The sequence below is a fragment of the Dipodomys ordii genome, unplaced genomic scaffold (assembly GCF_000151885.1).
Source record: "Dipodomys ordii isolate 6190 unplaced genomic scaffold, Dord_2.0 Scaffold73, whole genome shotgun sequence".
Classification (NCBI taxonomy): Eukaryota; Metazoa; Chordata; class Mammalia; order Rodentia; family Heteromyidae; genus Dipodomys; species Dipodomys ordii.
Window position 1 is genome coordinate 8655205 of NW_012267289.1, and position 13108 is coordinate 8668312.

At 33.8% G+C, this 13108-nt stretch overlaps 2 pseudogenes; one reads left to right on the top strand and one right to left on the bottom strand.

The window, feature by feature from the left end:
• The window catches only part of LOC105991437, a 62047-nt pseudogene that overhangs the window by 46523 nt on the left and 2416 nt on the right, over positions 1–13108 (bottom strand).
• Positions 8141–8368, top strand: LOC105991477 (annotated as a pseudogene).

The following is a 13108-nucleotide window of genomic DNA, read 5'->3' on the forward strand; positions in this document are numbered from 1 at the left end:
TCTTCAGCTCAAGGCTAGCGCTCTACCACTTGAGCCACAGCACCACTTCTGGCTTTTTTCTTTTTGCTTATGTGGTACTGAGGAATCGAACCCAGAGCCTCATGCATGCAAGGCAGACGCTCTACCACTGAGCCACCTTCCCAGCCCTGGATTTTTTATCTTAATAACCTATTGATGAGATTGGAGTATCACCCACTATTTTTTTTTCAAGTCTACCTGTGCTTTTCTATCCAGTAGTATTTTTTTTTATTGTGGTGGATGCATTGACATTTAGAGAATATATATCTATAATTGTCATAGCCTCTTGATGTGTTATTCTCTCTTAATTTTTAGGGCATCTGACAAATTTGGTCTGTAAGTATGCTTTCTCATAAATAACTAATTTACTTGTTATTGTGTGCCTTTTACTTGAAAAAATATACTTAAACCTGATTACTTTAAACCCATCTTTCCCAGTGAAATACATTTTATGCAAGCAACATTTGGATTTTGTTTTCAACCCAACCTGTAAGACATTATCTTTTGGCTTTTTGCTAGTTAATTGGAGAGAAGAACATTAGGGACTTTTCTGCCCAGGCTGGCTTCAAACTAGAGTCCTCAGATCTCAGCCTCCTGAGTAGCTTGATTACAGGTGTGAGCCACCAGTCCCCAGCAGCTAGGATCTTTTAATTAAGCTCATTATCAATTAGAGTTATTATTGTAATATTTATACTAATTCTTGTCAGTTTTTTAATTTTTATTCTTTTTTCTCTTTATTCTTTGTGGAATTCTCATGGTTGTTTTTACCTTTCTCTTTCATGTGTAAGATTACTACTGATGGAAGGTGCTTCCATGTGTTGTATCTTTTGATGAGCCGACAGTTGTCATACATTCTCTCATTTTATTTAATGTAGAACGTTTTTATATTATTCTAATTATGAAGAATACTTTTCTAGGTACAGTAATCAATCATGGCAGTTTTTTCCATCAGAGTTTGAAAATCATTGTTCCATGCTCTCCAAACTTTTAGAGACATGAATAATACTTTGTTCACTTACTAGATAAACTTTTTTTGAACTGAGCCTAAGTCTACGCCAGTGTGGATATCCTGTAGCAATGTTATCTCCAGGTCAACATCAATAAATAGAATTTTATATCTATTTAAACATAAAAACTAAATTATTAATATAATGTACCTAAAAGGAAACTAAAAGAAATACAAATTGTTGAGTAATGATTCATAATTTGGATTTTAGAAATTAGAAGAGGATCACAGTAGTACAATAGCTATGTACATATGACCATATAAGATGATGCTAAGCAAAATGGACTCCAAGATATAGAAACAAGAAGTTTTTCTTTGTTGCTGTTGTTTTTAATGTACTATGTGATTTCTTTTTTCTTTTGTGTTTTATTTTTCCTATGGTTTATCCCCTGTTGTTACTGTATTTGATTTTGGTACCCTTTGTATTATATATACATTTATCTGAATTAGGCAAGGGAAGGAGAGCAACAAAAATGGTGAGACAAAGGACAAAGGGAGAACCAATATGACAATGACACTCCTAAGTCAATACATTGAAAATAAACTGTACCATTTGGGGGACAGGATTGGGGAAGAAGGGAAAGCGGGAGAAAAAAGGGAGGGGATAATAAGTTTGATAAGACATATGGAATTGTATCTTCTTTGTAATACTATTTCATAATAGTATTTTGAAATAATAATAGTATTACATATAATATATGTATATAATTATATATAATATATGTATATATATTATATATAATTATATATAATATATGTATAATGTATATGTATAATAATAATAATTTGAAAAAACTCAACTAACTTATGTCTCTTCCTCCTCCTAAGTATAATTTGAATTTCAAGCAATCATACATTTCCCCTTAATTTGCTGATTCTTCAGCTTATAATGAATTGCCACTTATTTCTGCCTCATAAAATTTAATTCAACTTTCAAAAATCATTTTAAAATGTCATATTTGGTAATACCAATTGTCTCTGTGATGAAAAGTGCATTTATTTTTCACTAGAAAGTGCATTTATTTTTCACTTTATTTTAAAGTTATTTTAACTAGCATATAACTTCATCAGGAAACATCAATGAGGTATTGTGTGTAATATTTCAATACATGTGTACATTTCATAAACCTTAAATAAAGTATACCTATCTTCTCAAACATATTTTTTAAAATTTTATTTTATTGTAAAGATGCTGTATAGCGGGGTTACGGTTACATGAGTAAGGTAATGAGTCCATTTGTTAAGCATTATTACCCCCTCCTTTATTGTTCTCCCACTATCCTCAAACATGTTTTATATCTATGTGAATACTTTCAAAATTCTTCTAGCTCTAAAATTTTTAAAGTACATCATTGTTGAATATAATTGCTCTACTCTTCAATACCACTCTAGAACTTGCTCTTATCTAAAACAGTTCTTATCAGACTATCCTTCCCTATCCACCCTTCATTCCTATGTTCCCAATTTCTTTCTTTCTTTCTTTCTTTTTTGTTGGTCATGGTGCTTGAACTTTGGGCCTGAGCGCTGTCCCTCAGCTCTTCAGCTCAAGGCAAGCGCTCTTCCACTTGAGCTACAGTGCCACTTCTGGTTTTCTAGTGGTTTATTGGAGATAAGAATTTTGCAGACTTCCCTGCCCGGGCTGGCTTTGAACCGCAATCCTCAGATCTCAGCCTCCTAGTAGCTAGGATTAAAGGTGTGAGCCACCAGCGCCTGGCTTATGTTCCCAATTTCTTGTAATCACCATGATGCTCTCAACTTCTATGAACTGAACAGCATTAAATTCCAAAAAAGTGAGATCAGGTAAACTTTCTATGGCTAACTTTCTTTACTTAACATAATGTAAGGTTATGTTATTAATACTTAATTAAATCTAAGCTACTTCCATTACAGTTGTATTATATGCATATACACATATAACTACTTTATGTACAGTTATATATAAGGAACTTTTACTTCTAAATTGGGAGGTACATGGGAGAAGACATTATTTCCCACCTATTTGTGCAGCTTTTTGCTCATCCCTTCTACTATGGACTCTTTTGTGCAATGACTAATTCAATTGATTGTCTGCTTAATATTCAAAAAATGTTGCATTTATTTAAATTTCAGTATCTGTGACCAATCTAATTAACATCCACAGAAGACTTATATTATCAGAAACTGAGAGAATTGCCTTCTGTTAAGCCAAAAAGAAAATTAGTCTATTAGAGGACAAATGAAACTTTACCATGGATGCATATTCAAATGAAGCTGATCAAGAGCTTTTCCTAGAATAGAGACTGAAATTACTTGGTACATAAAAATGTGTGCATATCTTAAAAAAGGGATTCAGGCTTCATACAAAGACTGAAAGGCAGATTAGGACAAAGAGAGCATTTCAGATGAACATTCATTTCTACATAAATATTCAAGACCAAAATCCAGTGCATCAAGAAGTACAGAGGTGATGGGTATGTCTCCAGAGATGGATTTTTACCTGTGAATGGGAGAAAATTAAGACCTAAGTGGTATTGACTTAATCTACAAACCTTTGGAATACTAATGTAAAATTTGTGAAGACTAATGAGGAGCTAAACACTTTTCTAGTGCATAAAATCATAGCTATGCAAGGGAAAATATGGATATGGTAGACCAATGGAAAGTTATATTATGATTATGACATTAGTAATTGTAATGGTTTTATACATGTGTATGTAATTCTAAACTCATAGTTTTATATATTTAGTATTCAAAGCCTTTGGCATGCGAATTATACTTCAAAAAAGTTCTTTTCAGTTATTTTCTGATATTTAAGTGGACCTAAAGAACACAGTGCTGGAATTGTTTCAAAGAATAAATCTGCAAGATTATTATCACATGCATTATAGGTATAGATGCATCCACTTATCTACAAATCTGAATTTTTTTCCAAATAGGCTTAATTCCTACTTAAAATGATTAATGCAGAACTTGCTTTTCTATCCAGGATTATTTTGCAGTTTTCAAAATTGGGAGGTAGGATCACATGGTTGGAAAAAACAAGACTGATGGTTTTTAAGTGGACTTCAGTGATAGCAATTTGACTTTATCTCAGAATCTGAAAATGTGTCTATAATTAATCTTGTTTGGTTTACTGCTGTTTGGGGAGTCATGCCTCTCAGATTATAAATCTCTACATAGGTGTTGGTGACTCACACCTGTAATCCTAGTTAATCAGGAGGCTGAGAGCTGAGGATCATGGTTCAAAGCCAGCCCAGGAAAGTCAATGAGGCTGAGGCTCTTATCTCCAATTAACCACCAGAAAGCTGGAAGGGGTGCTGTGGCTCAAATGGTAGAGTACTCACCTTGAGCTGAAGAGCTCAGGGACAGTGCTCAAGCTCAGAGTTCAAGCTTCATAACTGAAAAAAAAAAAGGAAAAGAAATCTCTACGTAAATATTCTGATGTCAATGCCAAGGGAATCCCTTTAGAGTCAATGGAAAACTTTTAATTTTGGCCTATAGTTACCATATTATTGTCACTGACTTATAAGTAAAGACATTTTTCTGGATTTTCAAAATACGTTCCCCAAAGTTTTAAAGACAAAAATTCTTTCTTCTTACTGTCTCTAAAACAAAGGACATTAGGTGGCTAAGCAATTCTATAAGATGTTTTATCAATGAATTCAGAACATAAAGATTGATTTCTAATATATTAGTAAACACTGAGAAAAATACATATCTCTAAAATACTTTAATACATTTATTGTTTAGCTACTTTTTTTGTCCCTAAATTAAAGCCATATGGATAGAAATAATGCAACCCTAAGTGATCATTCTGAATATCAGCAAATGCAGAGGTAAATTCATAAAGTAGCTGTTCTGATAAACAACTTAATCTTAAGTCAGGTTGACTTGTGATTCACCTACGTGATTATATTTTGTATTAGTGAAGAGAAAAATGAATTTTTATTTATTATGTTCTGATTCAGTATTATCCAAACCACATAGTAACTGTTAGAAACTATTTCTGTGGAATTACCATCCTATGATGTTACAATGATCAAAAGCAGTATGTTTTATATTTCTACAAATATGTTTCCAAACTATAATAATGCCAGGGAATATTTAAAAATTGTTATACATACAGGAACTGATGGCTCATGTCTGTACTTCTATCTATTTAGAAAGCTGAGATCTGAGGATTTTGGTTCTAAGCAGGAAGGAAATTGTGAGACTCTTGTTCCCAATTTACCACCAAAATTCCAAAATTGGAGCTATGGCTTAAGTGGTAGAGTTATAACCTTGAGAAAAAACTAAAACAAAAACCTCAAAGATAGTTCCCAGGCCATGAGTTCACAATTCAGGACCTGCAAAAAATTGTAGTTCTAAAATACAAAGGCAAGCAACTAAAATACAAAGGGAAATTATGGCAATTTTTTTAACTTGAATGAAGTTAGAACTAGTGTAGAAGTATCTGACCATATAACAATGAATTCCCCCTCTCCCACATATTTAATAAATGCCAATTGTGAAAAAAGAAGGGGAAATCTATTTTATTCATTTAACTAATAATAAAACTAAAGATAATATCATACCATAGGAGTGAATAGGACAAAAAAATATCTCAAGGTCAGCCTCTACAAGAATTAGAAGCAGGAAATACTAATAAAACTAATTTGAAAACAATGCCCTTTGTATAACTACTCTGACTCCTCCAAAATTGCATAATTGAAATATTCTGAAATCATAGGCATTAGCAGTTTTGGAAGAAAAATCATATTTATCATTCATTAAAAACATATTATTTCTAAAGTTGAAAAATTGTACTGTTATAATTGCTAAACTATATTACATCTATAATTAATTTGAATGATATTGAATTCTAATAAATATAGTAGATTGGAAGTAAGTGAGTCAAAAAATTTAAATGACCAAGTAAATAAAAAATGTCCATGGAACTCAGCAAAAAAGACACTGATTTCTACAAAAGAGTTAAAGAAGGAATAAGCACACTGTGGGTGGAGACTTTAATACCAAGTTTCCTAATGTCTGATATGAATACAAGACTTAAAACTAGCCACAGCTCTATTATGGTATATGGATAACTAAATGTTAAAGCCTTGAGATATTTGTTAGAGAAAACTGGATATGATTTAGATTATGTAAAAATGAAAGTGAAAATGTTTTAATGTGCTAATTAAACATTAGCAAACCATTCATTCTTTGCCTATCATTTTGTAAAATATCCCTTAGTTAATTTTATATAGAAAAGTCTACTAATTGGTTGGAGCATTAGATCATGATTTCAAGTCCAGCTCAAAATATTACTTTGTCATGTTAACAAAATTATATCATAGCTCCACTAAACCAGCACTAAAGAAGATACTTAGAGGTGTTCTTCACAAAGAAAATCAAGAATACGATGTTGCAGAGAAAATGCTCCTTACCAGAGAACCAAATAAATATAGTAAGAACAGAGGAGGCACAGCCCCTAAGAAGGTAGATGACATGGAAGGCATTATAAGATAAATCAGTCCTAACCCTCAATATCAATGGACTTAACCCTTCAATTAAAAGATAGAGTAACTAGTTAGCTCAAAAAGAAAGATCTGTCTGTCTGTTGTTTACAACACACACATCTTTTTTTTTTAATTTTATTTTATTTAAACACACACATCTTGCCAACAAAAGCAGACACATTTTAAAAGTGAAAGGTTGGAATAAAATCTTTCTGGCAACTGACCCCAGTAAACAGACAAAATAGACTTCAATTAAAATTAATAAAGAGAAACAAAGAAGGTCATTACATAGTAATAAAGTGAACTCTACTACAGGATGATATGATAATTCTATATATCCATGAACCAAACACTGGAGCACCCAACTTTAGCAAACACATATTACTTGACTTTAAAGTACACATTGTTCAAAAAACATTGATCGTTGGCAACTTCAACATATCGTCACTTCTGAATAGATCATCCAGGCAAAAATTCACCAAAGAAACTCAGACCTAAATAACAACATCAAACAACTAGACTTAACAGATATCTACAGACTATTTCATTCAATAGCATCAGAATATACATTCTTCTCAACAGCCTATTGCACATTCTCCAAAATAGATCATGTTAGGTCACAAATCACATCTGTGAAAAATTTTAAAATATGGAAATTATTCTTGCATTCTTTCAATCCACAATGGAATAAAATTAGAGCTCAACAGCAAAAGCCATGACAGAAAACTCGCTAACTCATGGAGACTGAACAGCTCATTGATGAATGATCAGTTAGTCATTGAGGAGATTAAAAGGGAAATTCAAACATTAGGGAATTTAATAAAAATGTATATACAAATACCCACTCTTCTGGGACACAGAAAAAGCAGCACTCAAAGGAATATTTATAGCTCTAAACGTTACATCAACAAATTAGAGAAAAGTCAAACCAACATTTCATGTACCTTATGCTCCTTCAAAAACAAGAACAAGCCAGACACCAGTGGCTCACACCTGCAATCTTAGCTACTCAGGATGCTGAATCACGGTTCAAAGCCAGTCCAGGCAGAAAAGTCTTTGAGACTCCTCCAGTAAACACCAGAAAACCAGAAGTGGCACTGTGGCTCAAGTGGTAGAGCATTAACTTTGAGCTGAATTGCTGAGGAAGAGGGCATAAGCCCAGAGTTCAAGCCCCATAACAGAGCCAAAAACAAAAACAAAACAAACAAACAAAAAACAAGAACAAGCCCAACCCTAAACCAATAGACAGAAATAATGAAAATTAAATAAATAAGTAAATTAGAGAATTTAAAAACCAAAGAAAGAATAAACAAAACAAAGAAAGAGGGAACAGCTAACACTAAGCAAATGGAAAGAAATGTACATCTCACCCTATGTGGAGGAAATAGTATTGCCAAAGTTTATAAAAGTCACAACTTATAGACCAAGATAATGACAATTTGCCTTGTGAAGGTTAAAATGTGTTTGTGACTTTAAATATCGCTATCCTATAATATTGAAAAATTTGTGAAATGTATATAATCACTTAATCTCAATAAAAATTATTTTAAAAAATACCCCAAGAGTTGCTTCTTTGAAAAAATTAACAAAATTGACAGATCCTTTAACATTTTTATCTAAGGATGCCGCTGCCATCGCCATGAACAGCGTCGGGGAGGCTTGCACCAACATGAAGCGCAAGTACAACCAGTGCTTCAACCGCTGGTTTGCTGAGAAGTTCCTCAAAGGAGCCAGTTCCAGGGACTCTTGCACGGATCTCTTCAAGCATTACCAGCAGTGTATTCAGAAAGCAATAAGAGAGAGATTCCGATTGAAGGACTGGAGGTCATGGGGCCATGGCAAAGAAAAACCAGAAAATTCTTCTTGACCTTGCTTGTCACCTTGAAAATGGATTCTTCATATCAGGAAATTAAGAGGACTCTGGAATTTATCAGCTTAAGGCTATGAAGTTTGCAGTGCGATTTAATGAGTTTTTTTAATGTGTAAAAGATGCTGCTTTGAGATGATTTCTCACTTGCTTTTGCATCTTGCTGGAATTCTGTGTGGTAAAGTGAACAGTTTCTTGGGATTATGGTTGCAATGGGCTGGAATCAACTTCAAATATACCTTCTAGGTAAATTATGATAATTTAGTCAAGGAGATCTGGGCTCCTTGACCTTCTGATTTCTGCTGCAAAGACGTTGCAAATGCAGTGTGGGGGTCCTTGTTCTCGAAAGCAGTCAGGACCTTTTTGTTTCTTCAGGGATCTGATACTCTGAAAAGGGGTCCAAGCACACATTTCCATCAATACTTGTGAGCATAGATTTACTTCTATATGAGATTTAAGATTGCTAATGGCTAGGGTTAACAAAGAGCAAAACAACATTTGACAGCTTAGCAAGAGCTATCTGATTTAAGATGTGAATGCTTCAAGCCACTGAAATGAATACTGTCTCAGAATTCACAGGAAAAATTGAATTATGATACTTGGAATGACTACAGAAGAACCTAAATTACAAAGATTTCCTTAATGGCTTCCATCCGAATTAAGTCAACCTGCATTATAAACAGGCAAAATGCATCTGCTTAAATGTGGGAGATGGGTGGTTTGGTTCCTTTTTTTTTTTTTTTTGCCTAGCCTCCCCTATGTCTACACTCATCAAGATGAAAAATTTGAACATTTAGTTTTCATCATTTGCCCCTATTACCCCTATTACTTTATGGTACATCTAGTACCTTGTTATGCGGTGTCTCACACATACACTGCAGAGAGCTTTATCTTTCATAACTTAAAAGGTGAATATTTATCTAAGTGTAGTACAGAGTAGCAGTTAGAAACCTGGTGTTGACACATACCTGTGATCCCATGTACTCAGGAGAAAGAGGCAAGAAGATCAAGAATTTAAGGCCAACCTTGGTAAAGTTACCTAGATCTTATCTCAGAAAATAAGGGTTGGGGGACGTTAAGCCTTGGGTTCAATCTTCAGCACTGAAGAAGCAAAAAAATCTAAATATTCTTTCCATAGTAAGTCTATATGAATTATCTAAAATTTTCCACTGTTCTGGTACCAAAACAATGTTAGAATCAAGTGAGAATTTACATACTTTAGAATGTCATGTAATACCCATAAACTGCCTATCTTAATGATGTACTAAGAAATATTTGTATTCTCTTGAACCTTACTACAAGACTGTCTTATTAAGCTCTGAAAATAAACTATAAGCCAAAAACTTTTTAACTAAAAAAGGAAAAGAAAATATCTAAATTAATAAAATTAGAGATGAAAATGGGAACATAGGAACAGAAATATGTAAGATTCAGAGTATTATTAATGAATACTTCACTATATAAATCTAATTCTCACTACTGCTATAGTCCTAATATCATATTCCTATATTCTTTTCACTATATTCAAAATGAAATCCAAAGTGGGAAGAGGCAAAGCCTTATCTACTAGTGCATCCCACTTCTTCTCTGTGTCAATATTATATGGCTTTCTGTTCTTTATGTGTACAAGACCAAATTCAATTAGTGAAGTGGATAAAGATATTTGCATTGCCATTTTTTATAGTTTAATAATCTTGTTATTAAGTCCTTTTATCTATAGTCTAAGAAATTAGAAAGTAATAAAGAGAAAATGGTTCAACATTCTGAAACAAATACCTCCCCTGGGAAAATGTTTTTAATTGATAATAATTTTCTCCAAATACTACAGGAAATGGAAAATTAGAAAATGCTAATTTATAATCAAGATACTAAAATTTTCAGATCAAATCAGTGTGATATTCTGCTAGAAATACAACAAAATGTTATTTATCAACATGAATCAGTAGTGAACTGAATGTGTTGAAATATTCATTAATCAAAATGATCTCCGTGATATGGAAGCAAGAAGATTTTTTTGAGGTTGTTTTGTTTTTCTTTTTCCTTCTTTTTTGTTAGTGTACTGTTTGCTGTTATTTCTCTTGTCTTTTTTTCCTCTCTTCTGGTTTGTTCCCTGTGGTCACTGTTTCTGATTTCAGTACCCTTTATCTTGTATATAAGTTTATCTGACTTGAGGAAGAGAAGGGGAATCACTGAAATGATGGGACAAAGGGTAAACCAATGCAACAACAATACTCACTGGACACTATGTTGGAAATAAACTTTACAACTTGGAAGGGAAGGGAGTTGGGGGGAAGAAAAGTGGGAGAAAATGAGGGAGGGAGGAACACTGCTCAGAAAGAAATGTACTTATTGCCTTACATATGTAACTGTTACCACTCTGTACAAAACCTTTACAATAAAATAAAATTTAAAAAATAAAGAAAGAAAATTTTGATTTATGCCAATAAGCGCTACCCCTTCTGCAACAGTATGATGGTTTCCAGGCTTACATTTCCAGGCCTACATTACATTCCAGGCTTACATTTCCAGGCTTACATTTGAATTTATGCTGTTGAAAAGGGATCTATGAAGTTCTGCTTTTAGTTTTCTGCATGTAGATATCTAGGTTTTCAGGCCTATGACAGTGTCAGTACCAAGCTTTTTTCATTCCTATAGCTTTTTAATAGAGTTTGAGGTTAGATATCCCACAGAATGGGAGAAGATTTGATCAGCTATATATCAGACAAGGGTGTAATATCCAGAATATACTCTGAGCTAAAAAAATTAACCCTGAAAAAAATACTCAAAGAAACAACAATCAAATAGATAAAAGGGCTAATGACATAAAAAGAGACTATTCAGAAGAAGTAAAAAAATTGCCCAATAGATACGTGAAAAAGGTTCCATATCTCTGGCTAAAAAGGAAATACGAATCAAGACAACACTGAGATTACTCCCTCACCCCAGTTAGAATGGCCATTATCAAGGAAAGAAACAGCAATAAATGCTGGCTTGGATGTGGCCAAAGAGGAACTCTAATACACACTTGGTGGGAAAGTAAGTTTAGACAACCACTCTGGAAAGCAATATGGAGGTTTCTCAAAAAATTAAATGTAGAACTACCCAATTACCTAGCAATCCCACTCCTGGGCATTGATGCAATAGAAGATAAATAAGGCTACAGTTAAGTCACCAAAACAACCATGTTCATTGCTGCACTATTCACCATAGGCAAGAAAAGAAATCAGCCCAAATGCCTGTCAGTTGACAAGTGGATCAAAGAAATGTGGTATATGTACACTATTGAAATTTATCTTATCACAAATAATGATATTGTACCATTTATAAGGAAATAGAAAGACTTGGAAAAATTAGACTAAGTGAAATAAGCCAGATCCAGAAAAACAAAGGTTGCATTATTTCCCTTATTTGTTGTAGACAAATTTTTATAGAGTTCAAATAGTATAATCTTTTGGGAAGACTAGGTAGAAGTGCAACAAAATCATCACCAGGAATGGATATATCAAAGGGAGGTGGGGGCAAAAGGAGAGTGTAGAGAAGTAAAATTCCGAAGATCTATGAACTGATTGCTGAATTTAAGCTATTTAATACAGAGTATACAATCAGGTATGACCTACAAGCAACACTTGGTGAAATGAAAATTGTGTTATAAAGGCAAATAAGTACCATCTCAGTTGAGAGGAGGAAAATTCAACTCAGTTTCATATACAAGGACAAGTTATTATGGATGACTTCATATATCATTTCAGAGGTAAGCAGAATTGAAATTGAGAAAGTGAAAGAAGTTACTAATTGAAAATAATATACTATCAATTTTATTAACCAAAACAAGAGGAACCTTGGAGTTCTGTACCTGGCATGGTCCTTGAGAGTCACAGGAGGAATCAAGAGAGATTCAGAAAGACTATGGAGCACCTAAAATTTAAAAAGAAGGAAATGAATCTGATTTAAGACTAATGTCATATTATTATGAATATGTGAGCATAAAATATTGTTATTTTCTCACTTATTGGATAATGAACAGAAATCTCAGCAGTTGGTATATACTACAAAATACAACTACTACAAATACTACTACTACTACTACTACTAATAATAATAATAATCTGGAGGAGACTACATCCTCATCCTGACCACCTCCACCATGGAGAAAGTAGACTGAACTCGCCCAACTCAATCACACGCAGATGATTCCTGGTGAAAGACTGCTTTGTATCTGACAAACCTAAGACTTTGGTTGTAAGACATTCTTTCTGTGGGGCATAGGTTTGTAAACCTTCCCCTGCCTGACCTGGGAAAAGAAAGTTCACAAAGTCCCCTGAAGCCAAATTTAATGGCTGGAAACTCCTTAAATTACAGGCAGGAATAGCCCAGGCAAAAATTCAGCTCTCCTACAGAGAAATCAATGATTTTATCTCATGTACATAAGAATAAAAGGGGGAATGAAGTAGGGAGGTCAGGTCTGGCTGGTGCCATATTGACCACATGATGGATGGTAGGGTCTGGCACCTTGTTTTCATGTTGGGGCAAGGAAAAAACCCTTGCCTCCCAAGTGAAGGTCATGCCCGGATCTCTAGAGGCAGGTGAGGGCACTTGGCTGATAAGGTTACTGTACTTGTCAGTACTTGCCTGGGACTGGGAATTTCCTGTGGACCTGCGCCCTGTGTTGACCCTATTTAGGCCTGGACCGGCACAAGTCATTAAGCCATGCCATGGGTGTCTCTTTGATTGTGTCCTCTG